The following is a 17,057-nucleotide window of genomic DNA, read 5'->3' as shown; positions in this document are numbered from 1 at the left end:
GCTGAATATTTTTTCATAGGAATTTGGGAAAGTTATGAAATGTCCTATAAATGGCTGTTCTATTCCTGATCTAAGGCTACATTCACACACAGCGTTTTTGCTGCGTTTTTTGAGGATACGTTTTTCAGTTGCAAAAGCAGATCAGCTTTTTAAAAACTGCATCACCTGAAAGGTTTTTGAGCTCATAGATAATGTTTTCAATATCAGAGCAGATTTCTAATCTGCTTTTATTTATATATCTGTCTATCCATATCATATCTGTACCAAAAAGAATGAAAGCCGGATAGCACACAGACCAACACTCCTTTTTTTTAGCACCAGTCAGGTCCACCTCATAGCTGCCCAAAAGGACGCCCAGGACAGGCATTGCTCGTCTTCAGTAACATCAACTGATAGTTGGAATAAATATACTGCATTCACCACCACATCTTCTTAAGGTGCAGGCTTTATTTTCAAGTGTAGGGGTGTGCAGTATGAGGTTCTGCCCCCCCCAGGTTTGATCCTGGCTACGCCCATGATGTGGATGTAGCCTGAGGATCTAGGCTTTGTCTTAGCCGAGATAAGTCATAGTATGTGTGTGTGTGTATATATATATATATATATATATATATATATATATATATATATATATATATACACACATACACACACACACACACTACAGACCAAAGGTTTGGACACACCTCAATCAAAGCGTATTCTTTATTTTCATGACTATGGTTTAATAAGTGGGATTTCTTGCCTTATAAATGGGGTTGGGACCATCAGTTGTGCAGAAGTCTGGTGGATACACAGCTGATAGTCCTACTGAATAGACTATTAGAATTTGTATTATGGCAAGAAAAAAGCAGCTGAGTAAAGAAAAACGAGTGGCCATTATTACTTTAAGAAATGAAGGTCAGTCAGTCCGAAAAATTGGGAAAACTTTGAAAGTGTCCCCACGTGCAGTGGCAAAAACCATCAAGCGCTACAAAGAAACTGGCTCACATGAGGACCGCTCCAGGAAAGGAAGACCAAGAGTCACCTCTGCTGCGGAGGATAAGTTCATCCGAGTCACCAGCCTCAGAAATCGCAGGTTAACAGCAGCTCAGATCAGAGACCAGGTCAATGCCACACAGAGTTCTAGCAGCAGACACATCTCTACAACAACTGCTAAGAGGAGACTTTGTGCAGCAGGCCTTCATGGTAAAATAGCTGCTAGGAAACCACTGCTAAGGACAGGCAACAAGCAGAAGAGACTTGTTTGGGCTAAAGAACTCAAGGAATGGACATTAGACCAGTGGAAATCTGTGCTTTGGTCTGATGAGTCCAAATTTGAGATCTTTGGTTCCAACCACCTTGTCTTTGTGCGACGCAGAAAAGGTGAACGGATGGACTCTACATACCTGGTTCCCACCGTGAAGCATGGAGGAGGAGGTGTGATGGTGTGGGGGTGCTTTACTGGTGACACTGTTGGGGATTTATTCAAAATTGAAGGCATACTGAACCAGCATGGCCACCACAGCATCTTGCAGCGGCATGCTATTCCATCCGGTTTGTGTTTAGCTGGACCATCATTTATTTTTCAACAGGACAATGACCTCAAACACACCTCCAGGCTGTGTAAGGGCTATTTGACCAAGAAGGAGAGTGATCGGGTGCTACGCCAGATGACCTGGCCTCCACAGTCACCAGACCTGAACCCAATCGAGATGGTTTGGGGTGAGCTGGACCGCAGAGTGAAGGCCAAAGGGCCAACAAGTGCTAAGCATCTCGGGAACTCCTTCAAGACTGTTGGAAGTCCATTTCCAGTGACTACCTCTTGAAGCTCATCAATAGAATGCCAAGAGTGTGCAAAGCAGTAATCAAAGCAAAAGGTGGCTACTTTGAAGAACCTAGAATATAAGACACATTTTCAGTTGTTTCACACTTTTTTGTTAATTATATAATTCCACATGTGTTAATTCATAGCTTTGATGCCTTCAGAGTGAATCTACAATTTTCATAGTCATGAAAATAAAGCAAACTCTTTGAATGAGAAGGTGTGTCCAAACTTTGGTCTGTACAGCCATGGCTAAAAATTTTGAGAATGACACAAATAATAATTTTTACAAAGTCTACTGCTTCATTTTTTCTAATGGCAATTTGCATATACTCCAGAATGTTATAAAGAGTGATCAGCTTAACAGCAATTACTTGCAAAGTCAATATTTGCCTAGAAAATTAACTTTATCCCCCAAAATACATTTCAACATCATTGCAGCCCTGCCTTAAAAGGACCAGCTAACATCGTTTCAGTGATTGCTCCATTAACACAGGTGTGGGTGTTGATGAGGACAGGGCTGGAGATCAATCTGTCATGATTAAGTAAGAATGACACCACTGGACACTTTAAAAGGAGGCTGGTGCTTGGCATCATTGTTTCTCTTCTGTTAACCATGGTTATCTCTAAAGAAACACGTGCAGTCATCATTGCACTGCACAAAAATGGCCTAACAGGGAAGAGTATCGCAGCTAGAAAGAATGCACCTCAGTCAACAATCTATCGCATCATCAAGAACTTCAAGGAGAGAGGTTCCCTTGTTGCCAAAAAGGCTCCACGGCGCCCAAGAAAGACCAGCAAGCGCCAGGACCGTCTCTTAAAAGTGCTTCAGCTGTGGGATCGGACTACCAGCAGTGCAGAGCTTGCTCAGGAATGGCAGCAGGCAGGTGTGAGTGCTTCTGCACACGCTGTGAGGCGGAGACTCTTGGAGCAAGGCCTGGTCTCAAGGAGGACAGCAAAGAAGCCACTTCTCTCCAGAAAAAACATCATGGACAGACTGATATTCTGCAAGAGGTACAGGGAGTGGACTGCTGAGGACTGGGGTAAAGTCATTTTCTCTGATGAATCCCCTTTTCGATTGTTTGGGACATCTGGAAAACGGCTTATTCGGAGAAGACCAGGTGAGCGCTACCACCAGTCTTGTCTCATGCCAACTGTCAAGCATCCTGAAACCAGGGCCGCCATCAGGGCATGACAGGCCTTACATGTGTATGGGGCCCGGTGATTAGGGGGGCCCGACCATGCTGGCAGCCCGATCCGCGCTGGGGCCCCCCTACATTTTATACAGGCTTCTGCAGCTATATTTTAAATTCAGACTCAGCGCCTGCCGGGCCCCTCGGGCAGGCCCCCCCCCCCCCCCCCCGCACCATGGTCCAGCCAGCGCCGAAATCCCCCCCTGCACAATGGTCCAGCCACAGCTCCGCCCTCACCTGACGTCACACACTGCTCTGCTCCTCCACTTCCTCATTCAGTCAGTGTGCCACGTGGGACTGGGAGAGGGAGGGAGCCTCGCCGCTGGAGCACAGCCAGATAACAAGGTAAGAAGAATTTTTTTTTTTTTTTTTTTTTTTTTTGAGAGCGGCTATCCAGGGAGCCTGGGGCAAAATGCTGGACATGGGGCATAATGCTGGACACTGGGGGCAGAATGGACATGGGGCAGAATGCTGGACGCTGGGGACAGAATGCTGGACGCTGGTGGCAGAATGCTGGATATGAGGGCAGACTGTGAGACGGGGCAGAATGCTGGACGCTGGGGCAGAATTCTGGACATGGGGCAGAATGCTCGAAGCTGGGGCAGAATGCTGGAGACTGAGGCAGAATGCTGGACATGGGGGCAGGCTGTGAGCTGGGGCACAATGTTGGATACAGATACTGCACAGTACCACTCATCCTGTATATATATATACACTGCACAGTACCACTCCTGTATATGTATATACTGCACAGTACCACTCCTCCTGTATATATACACTGCACAGTACCCCTCCTCCTGCATATATGCACTGCACAGTACTACTGTCCTGTATATATACACTGCACAGTACCACTCCTGTTCTGCATATATGCACTGCACAGTACCACTCCTCCTGCATATATGCACTGCACAGTACTACTGTCCTGTATATATACACTGCACAGTACCACTCCTGTTCTGCATATATGCACTGCACAGTACCACTCCTGTCTATATACACTGCACAGTACCACTCCTGTCTATATACACTGCACAGTCCCACTCCTGTATATATACACTGCACAGTACCACTCCTGTATATGTATATACACAGCACAGTACCACTCCTGTCTATATACACTGCACAGTCCCACTCCTGTATATATACACTGCACAGTACCACTCCTGTCCTGCATATACACACTGCACAGTACCACTCCTGTACATATACACTGCACAGTACCACTCCTGTATATACACTGCACAGTACCACTCCTGTCCTGTATATATACACTGCACAGCACCACTCCTCCTGTCCTGTATATGTACACTGCACAGTACCACTCCTGCATATACACACTGCACAGTACCACTCCTCCTGTATATATACACTGCACAGTACCACTCCTGTCCTGTATATATACACTGCACAGCACCACTCCTCCTGTCCTGTATATATGCACTGCACAGCACCACTCCTGTCCTGTATATATACATTGCACAGCACCACTCTTCCTGTCCTGTATATATACACTGCACAGCACCACTCCTCCTGTTCTGTATATATGCACTGCACAGTACCACTCCTATATATACACTGCACAGTAACCCTCCTCCTGCATATATGCACTGCACAGTACCACTCCTGTCCTGTATATATACACTGCACAGTACCACTCCTCCTTTCCTGTATATATACACTGCACAGTACCACTCCTCCTGTCCTGTATATATACCCTGCACAGCACCACTCCTGTCCTGTATATATACACTGCACAGTACCAGTCCTCCTGCATATATGCACTGCACAGTACCACTCCTGTCCTGTATATATACACTGCACAGTACCACTCCTGTCCTGCATATATGCACTGCACAGTACCACTCCTGTCCTGTATATATACACACTGCACAGTACCACTCCTGTCTATATACACTGCACAGTTCCACTCCTGTATATATACAATGCACAGTACCACTCCTGTCCTGCATATACACACTGCACAGTACCACTCCTCCTGTATATATACACTGCACAGTACCACTCCTGTATATACACTGCACAGTACCACTCCTGTCCTGTATATATACACTCCACAGCACCACTCCTCCTGTCCTGTATACATACACTGCACAGCACCACTCCTCCTGTCCTGTATATATACACTGCACAGTACCACTCCTGTCCTGTATATATACACTGCACAGCACCACTCCTCCTGTCCTGTATATATGCACTGCACAGTACCACTCCTGTATATATACACTGCACAGTACCACTCCTGTCCTGCATATACACACAGCACAGTACCACTCCTCCTGTATATATACACTGCAAAGTACCACTCCTCCTGTCCTGTATATATGCACTGCACAGTACCACTCCTCCTGTATATATACACTGCACAGTACCACTCCTGTCCTGCATATACACAGCACAGTACCACTCCTCCTGTATATATACACTGCACAGTACCACTCCTCCTGTCCTGTATATATGCACTGCACAGTACCACTCCTGTATATATACACTGCACAGTACCACTCCTGTATATATACACTGCACAGTACCACTCCTGTCTATACACACTGCACAGTCCCACTCCTGTATATATACACTGCACAGTACCACTCCTGTCCTGTATATATACATTGCACAGTACCACTCCTCCTGTATATATACACTGCACAGCACCACTCCTCCTATATATACACTGCACAGTACCCCTCCTCCTGTATATATACACTGCACAGTACCACTCGTGTCTTGTATATATACACTGCACAGCACCACTCCTCCTGTCCTGCATATATGCACTGCACAGTACCACTCATGCCCTGTATATATACACTGCACAGTACCACTCCTGTCTATATACACTGCACAGTCCCACTCCTGTATATATACACTGCACAGTACCACTCCTGTCCTGCATATATACATTGCACAGTACCACTCCTGCATATATACATTGCACAGCACCACTCCTGTATATACACTGCACAGTACCACTCCTCCTGTCCTGCATATATGCACTGCACAGTACCACTCATGTCCTGTCTATATACACTGCACAGTACCACTCCTGTCTATATACACTGCACAGTACCACTCCTGTCTATATACACTGCACAGTACCACTCCTGTCCTGCATATATACACTGCACAGCACCACTCCTCCTGTGATGTATATATACACTGCACAGCACCACTCCTGTCTTGTATATATACACTCCACAGTACCACTCTTCCTGTATATATACACTGCACAGTACCACTCCTGTCCTGTATATATTCACTGCACAGTACCACTCCTGTCCTGTATATGTACACTGCACAGTACCACTCCTGTCCTGCATATGTACACTGCACAGTACCACTCCTCCTTTATCTATACACTGCACAGCGCCACTCCTGTATATATACACTGCACAGTACCACTCCTGTCCTGTATATATGCACTGCACAGTACCTCTCCTCCTGTCCCGTATATATGCACCGCACAGTACCACTCCTATATACTGTATATACACTGCACAGTACCACTACTCCTGTCCTGTGTATATACGCTGCACAGTACCAATCCTGTATATATACACTGCACAGTACCACTCCTGTATACATACACTCCACAGTACCACTCCAGTCCTGTATATATGCACTGCACAGTACCAATCCTGTATATATACACTGCACGACATCACTCCTCCTTTCCTGTATATATACACTGCACAGTACCACTCCTATATATACACTGCACAGTACCACTCCTGTATATATACACTCCGCAGTACCACTCCAGTCCTGTATATATACACTGCACAGTACCAGTCCTGTATATATACACTGCACGACATCACTCCTCCTTTCCTGTATATATACACTGCACAGTACCACTCCTATATATACACTGCACAGTACCACTCCTGTCCTGCATATATGCACTGCACAGTACCACTCCTGTCCTGTATATATACACACTGCACAGTACCACTCCTGTCTATATACACGGCACAGTCCCACTCCTGTATATATACACTGCACAGCACCACTCCTCCTGTCCTGTATATATACACTGCACAGCACCACTCCTCCTGTCCTGTATATATACACTGCACAGTACCACTCGTGTCCTGTATATATACACACTGCACAGTACCACTCCTCCTGCATATATGCACTGCACAGTACCACTCCTGTCCTGTATATATGCAATGCACAGTACCACTCCTGTCCTGCATATATGCATTGCACAGTACCACTCCTGTCCTGTATATATACACACTGCACAGTACCACTCCTGCCTATATACACTGCACAGTTCCACTCCTGTATATATACACTGCACAGTACCACTCCTGTCCTGCATATACACACTGCACAGTAACACTCCTGTATTTATACACTGCACAGTACCACTCCTGTATATACACTGCACAGTACCACTCCTGTCCTGTATATATACACTCCACAGCACCACTCCTCCTGTCCTGTATATATACACTGCACAGCACCACTCCTCCTGTCCTGTATATATACACTGCACAGCACCACTCCTCCTGTCCTGTATATATACACTGCACAGCACCACTCCTCCTGTCCTGTATATATACACTGCACAGCACCACTCCTCCTGTCCTGTATATATACACTGCACAGCACCACTCCTGTCCTGTATATACACACTGCACAGTACCACTCCTGTCCTGCATATACACACAGCACAGTACCACTTTTCCTGTATATATACACTGCACAGTACCACTCCTCCTGTCCTGTATATATACACTGCACAGTACCACTCCTCCTGTATATATACACTGCACAGCACCACTCCTATATATACACTGCACAGTACCCCTCCTCCTGTATATATACACTGCACAGTACCACTTGTGTCCTGTATATATACACTGCACAGCACCACTCCTCCTGTCCTGCATATATGCACTGCACTATCCACTCATGCCCTGTCCATATACACTGCACAGTACCACTCCTGTCTATATACACTGCACAGTCCCACTCCTGTATATATACACTGCACAGTCCCACTCCTGTCCTGCATATACACACTGCACAGTACCACTCCTGCATATATACATTGCACAGCACCACTCCTGTATATACACTGCACAGTACCACTCCTGTCGTGTATATATACACTGCACAGTACCACTCCTGTCCTGTATATATACACTGCACAGCACCACTCCTCCTGTCCTGCATATATGCACTGCATAGTACCACTCATGTCCTGTATATATACACTGCACAGTACCACTCCTGTCTATATACACTGCACAAACCCACTCCTGTATATATACACTGCACAGTACCACTCCTGTCCTGCATATATACACTGCACAGCACCACTCCTCCTGTGATGTATATATACACTGCACAGCACCACTCCTGTCCTGTATATATACACTCCACAGTACCACTCCTCCTGTATATATACACTGCACAGTACCACTCCTGTATATATACACTGCACAGCACCACTCCTGTCCTGTATATATGCACTGCACAGTACCACTCCTGTCCTGTATATATACACTGCACAGTACCACTCCTGTCCTGCATATGTACACTGCACAGTACCACTCCTCCTTTATCTATACACTGCACAGCGCCACTCCTGTATATATACACTGCACAGTACCACTCCTGTCCTGTATATATGCACTGCACAGTACCTCTCCTGTCCCGTATATATGCACCGCACAGTACCACTCCTATATATATATATATACACTGCACAGTACCACTACTCCTGTCCTGTGTATATACGCTGCACAGTACCAATCCTGTATATATACACTGCACAGTACCACTCCTGTATATATACACTCCACAGTACCACTCCAGTCCTGTATATATGCACTGCACAGTACCAATCCTGTATATATACACTGCACGACATCACTCCTCCTTTCCTGTATATATACACTGCACAGTACCACTCCTATATATACACTGCACAGTACCACTCCTGTATATATACACTCCACAGTACCACTCTAGTCCTGTATATATACAGTGCACAGTACCAATCCTGTACATATACACTGCACGACATCACTCCTCCTTTCCTGTATATATACACTGCACAGCACCACTCCTCCTATATATACACTGCACAGTACCCCTCCTCCTGTATATATACACTGCACAGTACCACTCGTGTCCTGTATATATACACTGCACAGCACCACTCCTCCTGTCCTGCATATATGCACTGCACTATCCACTCATGCCCTGTTTATATACACTGCACAGTACCACTCCTGTCTATATACACTGCACAGTCCCACTCCTGTATATATACACTGCACAGTACCACTCCTGTCCTGTATATATACACTGCACAGCACCACTCCTCCTGTCCTGCATATATGCACTGCATAGTACCACTCATGTCCTGTATATATACACTGCACAGTACCACTCCTGTCTATATACACTGCACAAACCCACTCCTGTATATATACACTGCACAGTACCACTCCTGTCCTGCATATATACACTGCACAGCACCACTCCTCCTGTGATGTATATATACACTGCACAGCACCACTCCTGTCCTGTATATATACACTCCACAGTACCACTCCTCCTGTATATATACACTGCACAGTACCACTCCTGTATATATACACTGCACAGCACCACTCCTGTCCTGTATATATGCACTGCACAGTACCACTCCTGTCCTGTATATATACACTGCACAGTACCACTCCTGTCCTGCATATGTACACTGCACAGTACCACTCCTCCTTTATCTATACACTGCACAGCGCCACTCCTGTATATATACACTGCACAGTACCACTCCTGTCCTCTATATATGCACTGCACAGTACCTCTCCTCCTGTCCCGTATATATGCACCGCACAGTACCACTCCTATATATATATACACTGCACAGTACCACTACTCCTGTCCTGTGTATATACGCTGCACAGTACCAATCCTGTATATATACACTGCACAGTACCACTCCTGTATATATACACTCCACAGTACCACTCCAGTCCTGTATATATGCACTGCACAGTACCAATCCTGTATATATACACTGCACGACATCACTCCTCCTTTCCTGTATATATACACTGCACAGTACCACTCCTATATATACACTGCACAGTACCACTCCTATATATACACTGCACAGTACCACTCCTGTATATATACACTCCACAGTACCACTCCAGTCCTGTATATATACACTGCACAGTACCAATCCTGTATATATACACTGCACGACATCACTCCTCCTTTCCTGTATATATACACTGCACAGTACCACTCCTATATATACACTGCACAGTACCACTCCTGTGTATATATACACTCCACAGTACCACTCCAGTCCTGTATATATACACTGCACAGTACCACTCCTGTCCTGCATATATGCACTGCACAGTACCACTCCTGTCCTGTATATATACACACTGCACAGTACCACTCCTGTCTATATACACGGCACAGTCCCACTCCTGTATATATACACTGCTCAGCACCACTCCTCCTGTCCTGTAAATATACACTGCACAGCACCACTCCTCCTGTCCTGTATATATACACTGCACAGTACCACTCGTGTCTTGTATATACACGCTGCACAGTACCACTCGTGTCTTGTATATACACGCTGCATAGTACCACTCCTATCCTGCATATACACACTGCACAGTACAACTCCTGTATATATACACTGCACAGTACCACTCCTCCTGTCCTGTATATATGCACTGCACAGTACCACTCCTGTATATATACACTGCACAGTACCACTCCTCCTGTCCTGTATATATACACTGCACAGCACCACTCCTCCTGGCCTGTAAGTATGCACTGCACAGTACCACTCCTGTCCTGTATATTTACACTGCACAGCACCACTCCTGTCCTGTATATATACACTGCACAGTACCACTCCTGTCCTGCATATACACACTGCACAGTACCACTCCTCCTGTCCTGTATATATATGCACTGCACAGTACCACTCCTCCTGTATATATACACTGCACAGTACCTCTCCTGTATATACACTGCACAGTACCACTCCTGTCCTGTATATATACACTCCACAGCACCACTCCTCCTGTCCTGTAAACATACACTGCACAGCACCTCTCCTCCTGTCCTGTATATATACACTGCACAGTACCACTCCTGTCCTGTATATATACACTGCACAGCACTACTCCTCCTGTCCTGTATATATACACTGCACAGCACCACTCCTGTCCTGTATATACACACTGCACAGTACCACTCCTGTCCTGCATATACACACAGCACAGTACCACTCCTCATGTATATATACACTGCACAGTACCACTCCTCCTGTCCTGTATATATGCACTGCACAGTACCACTCCTGTCTCTACACACTGCACAGTCCCACTCCTGTATATATACACTGCACAGTACCACTCCTGTCCTGTATATATACACTGCACAGTACCAGTCCTCCTGTGTATATACACTGCACAGCACCACTCCTCCTATATATACACTGCACAGTACCCCTCCTCCTGTATACACTGCACAGTACCACTCGTGTCATGTATATATACACTGCACAGCACCACTCCTCCTGTCCTGCATATATGCACTGCACAGTACCACTCATGCCCTGTATATATATATATATACACTGCACAGTACCACTCCTGTCTATATACACTGAACAGTCCCACTCCTGTATATATACACTGCACAGTCCCACTCCTGTCCTGCATATACACACTGCACAGTACCACTCCTGCATATATACATTGCACAGCACCACTCCTGTATATACACTGCACAGTACCACTCCTGTCATGTATATATACACTGCACAGTACCACTCCTGTCCTGTATATATACACTGCACAGCACCACTCCTCCTGTCCTGCATATATTCACTGCACAGTACCACTCATGTCCTGTATATATACACTGCACAGTACCACTCCTGTCCTGTATATATACACTGCACAGCACCACTCCTCCTGTCCTGCATATATGCACTGCACAGTACCACTCCTCCTGTATATATACACTGCACAGTACCACTCCTGTATATATACACTGCACAGCACCACTCCTGTCCTGTATATATGCACTGCACAGTACCACTCCTGTCCTGTATATATACACTGCACAGCACCACTCCTGTCCTGTATATATACACTCCACAGTACCACTCCTCCTGTATATATACACTGCACAGTACCACTCCTGTATATATACACTGCACAGCACCAATCCTGTCCTGTATATATGCACTGCACAGTACCACTCCTGTCCTGTATATATACACTGCACAGTACCACTCCTGTCCTGCATATGTACACTGCACAGTACCACTCCTCCTTTATCTATACACTGCACAGTGCCACTCCTGTATATATACACTGCACAGTACCACTCCTGTCCTGTATATATGCACTGCACAGTACCTCTCCTCCTGTCCCGTATATATGCACCGCACAGTACCACTCCTATATATATATACACTGCACAGTACCACTACTCCTGTCCTGTGTATATACGCTGCACAGTACCAATCCTGTATATATACACTCCACAGTACAACTCCAGTCCTGTATATATGCACTGCACAGTACCAATCCTGTATATATACACTGCACGACATCACTCCTCCTTTCCTGTATATATACACTGCACAGTACCACTCCTATATATACACTGCACAGTACCACTCCTGTATATATACACTCCACAGTACCACTCCAGTCCTGTATATATACACTGCACAGTACCAATCCTGTATATATACACTGCACGACATCACTCCTCCTTTCCTGTATATATACACTGCACAGTACCACTCCTATATATACACTGCACAGTACCCCTCCTCCTGCATATATGCACTGCACAGTACCACTCCTGTCCTGTATATATACACTGCACAGTACCACTCCTGTCCTGCATATATGCACTGCACAGTACCACTCCTGTCCTGCATATATGCACTGCACAGTACCACTCCTGTCCTGTATATATACACTGCACAGTACCACTCCTGTCTATATACACGGCACAGTCCCACTCCTGTATATATACACTGCACAGCACCACTCCTCCTGTCCTGTATATATACACTGCACAGTACCACTCGTGTCCTGTATATACACACTGCATAGTACCACTACTATCCTGCATATACACACTGCACAGTAAAACTCCTCCTGTATATATACACTGCACAGTACCACTCCTCCTGTCCTGTATATATACACTGCACAGTACCACTCCTCCAGTCCTGTATATATACACTGCACAGCACCACTCCTCCTGGCCTGTATATATGCACTGCACAGTACCACTCCTGGCCTGTATATTTACACTGCACAGCACCACTCCTGTCCTGTATATATACAATGCACAGTACCACTCCTGTCCTGCATATACACACTGCACAGTACCACTCCTCCTGTCCTGTATATATATATGCACTGCACAGTACCACTCCTCCTGTATATATATACACTGCGCAGTACCACTCCTGTATTTACACTGCACAGTACCACTCCTGTCCTGTATATATACACTCCACAGCACCACTCCTCCTGTCCTGTATACATACACTGCACAGCACCACTCCTCCTGTCCTGTATATATACACTGCACAGTACCACTCCTGTCCTGTATATATACACTGCACAGCACCACTCCTCCTGTCCTGTATATATACGCTGCACAGCACCACTCCTGTCCTGTATATACACACTGCACAGTACCACTCCTGTCCTGTATATTTACACTGCACAGCACCACTCCTGTCCTGTATATATACACTGCACAGTACCACTCCTGTCCTGCATATACACACTGCACAGTACCAGTCCTCCTGCCCTGTATATATATATGCACTGCACAGTACCACTCCTCCTGTATATATACACTGCACAGTACCACTCCTCCTGTATATATACACTGCACAGTACCACTCCTCCTGTATATATACACTGCACAGTACCACTCCTGTATATATACACTGCACATTACCGCTCCTCCTGTATATATACACTGCACAGTACCACTCCTCCTGTATATATACACTGCACAGTACCACTCCTGTATATATACATTGCACAGTACCACTACTCCTGTCCTGTATATATACGCTGCACAGTACCACTCCTCCTGTCCTGTATATATACACTGCACAGTACCACTCCAGTCCTGTATATATTCACTGCACAGTACCACTCCTCCTGTATATACACACTGCACAGTACCACTCCTCCTGTATATATATACACTGCACAGTACCACTCCTCCTGTATATATACACTGCACAGTACCACTCCTCCTGTCCTGTATATATACACTGCACAGTACCACTCCTGTATATATACACTGCACAGTACCACTCCTCCTGTATATATACACTGCACAGTACCACTCCTCCTGTATATATACTCTGCACAGTACCACTCCTGTATATATACATTGCACAGTACCACTACTCCTGTCCTGTATATATACGCTGCACAGTACCACTCCTCCTGTCCTGTATATATACGCTGCACAGTACCACTCCAGTCCTATATATATTCACTGCACAGTACCACTCCTCCTGTATATACACACTGCACAGTACCACTCCTCCTGTATATATATACACTGCACAGTACAACTCCTGTCCTGTATATATACACTGCACAATACCACTCCTGTATATGTATATACTGCACAGTACCACTCCTCCTTTATATATACTCTGCACAGTACCACTCCTCCTGTGTATATACACTGCACAGTACCACTCCTGTATATGTATATACTGCACAGTACCACTCCTCCTGTATATATACACACTGCACAGTACCACTCCTGTATATGTATATACTGCACAGTACCACTCCTCCTGTATATATACACTGCACAGTACCACTCCTATATATGTATATACTGCACAGTACCACTCATCCTGTATATATATACACTGCACAGTACCACTCCTGTATATGTATATACTGCACAGTACCACTCCTCCTGTATATATACACTGCACAGTACCACTCCTATATATGTATATACTGCACAGTACCACTCATCCTGTGTATATATATATATATACACTGCACTGTACCACTCCTGTATATGTATATACTGCACAGTACCACTCCTCCTGTATATATACACTGCACAGTACCACTCCTCCTGTATATATACACTGCACAGTACCACTCCTGTATATGTATATACTGCACAGTACCACTCCTCCTGTATATATATACACTGCACAGTACCACTCCTGTATATGTATATACTGCACAGTACCTCTCCTCCTGTATGACTGTGTTGACATAGGGCTAAACAACCCCTTGGCGCATTTCCTCAGCCCCACTTAACCATACAAATCAAAACTCAGAGACCAAGTGATGGGTGAAGGTCAGTCACAGCTTTATTAAATGTTTTCTTACCAACCATTTGAAAAGGCACTTAGCTTTCTTAAAAACGCGCTCGCTGCCTAATGCCCTACTCCATATTCGCAGGCAAGTCAGCCAGCAAGCCGTAACTTATGTGCCATTACTTCTCCACCGCCACGGAGGATCCTGTTTCTCAAACAGGACTCCGACCCCCACCCATCAGTAGCAATGCCTGCTCTATGCCATCTTGGAGACCGGATAAGATATCGAGCCCGATATTGTTCAAGTGCACCCCGTCAGGTCTCAATAAAGCAGCATTATCCCCTTCCAGTTGTCTGTGTCTAACAACCAAACCTCTCACGCACCATCTTAGAAATACAGGCGTGTATGGTCCTCCTAGTGCGCTCAACGGCAATACCATCCCTAGCTCCTTGCCACACCGCCCTCGGGACAATCTCAGACCAGACTAGCACCAATTCCTGAAAAAAAAACCATGGAAACGTTCCATATCAGCCCGCATCATTGTGAGAAGCTCTGCCACCTTGTACGATCATAGATCATTCCCCCCCGCGTGCAGAATCCAAAATTATAGGACCCCTGGCTCCTCTTGCAATAGATCCCACTTCCGGTAGAACTTGCGGCCATTGCAAGCCCCTGATGCCTCTCCACATGAAGGCCACGTCACGGAAACCTAGATGCCTCCCCCCAGGGCGGCACTCAGCTCGCTGTGCTGCTCAAAATATGTAGGAGTGTCCTAGTAACCAGACAGTCGGTCTAACGGCATCATAGGCTTGCCACGTAGACGAAGTCACCGACGAACGAACCAGCGACATCAAATGCTCGCGACCATCTCCTACAGATGCACCCGGGTCCGCTGATGGAGGAGGGACTCCATCCCCAGAATATTTATCGGGCAACGGGAGGCGGGTAACTGTCGGCGCAAGGGTGGACATGGACATATGTAAAATATCAGTATTTCTATAATATGGATTAATTCTCTCATACAGAATATAGTTAACAGGCTTTGCTTACTTTAGAGAAGTGACTGACTTATTCTGAGTGCCTTGGCTCACACAGCTGTCTCTCTCGTCAAATGTATAGGTCAAAATAGTCAAAGCTGTCAAAATGTGACTATTTAGAGATAATGAATGGTTCTAAAGATCTCAGACTTTAGGCTTAAATATCTCAGACTAAGGTAATGCATAAATAACTGTATGCATATTGTTTAAAATAACTAGGGTTCACTTAATATGGAAGAACTTATGAACATAGTGGCAAGCCACCATATGTGGTTGTAGTTTATAGGTCAGAATAGTATATAAAGCCGGCCTAACTCTTGTTCAGGAGATCTCATATCCCTTGAGACTCTCGAACACCCGGACAGCTACTCAAGACTATATGTAAGAACAATGCTCGTTTTTTCTTCAAATAATTATTGCATGTCATGAACTTACTTTTCTTCATTTTTGTAATCACTTTTGGAAATGAACAATTAAAAACAAGATTTATTTTATCCTCAATTCAACATTGCCTTTACTTTTGATTCTCAACCGTGCAAGAAGATATATATATATATATATATTTTTCTACATTTTGGCGAGCCTTAGCCAGATTGATCTTTTGTGCTAATTTTGGCTGGCATTCCTTCCTCGATTGTGCAAG

The sequence above is a fragment of the Dendrobates tinctorius genome, unplaced genomic scaffold (assembly GCF_039654945.1).
Source record: "Dendrobates tinctorius isolate UK_male_01 unplaced genomic scaffold, ASM3965494v1 ptg000233l, whole genome shotgun sequence".
Classification (NCBI taxonomy): domain Eukaryota; kingdom Metazoa; phylum Chordata; class Amphibia; order Anura; family Dendrobatidae; genus Dendrobates; species Dendrobates tinctorius.
Note: the sequence above shows the minus strand (reverse complement) of the source record.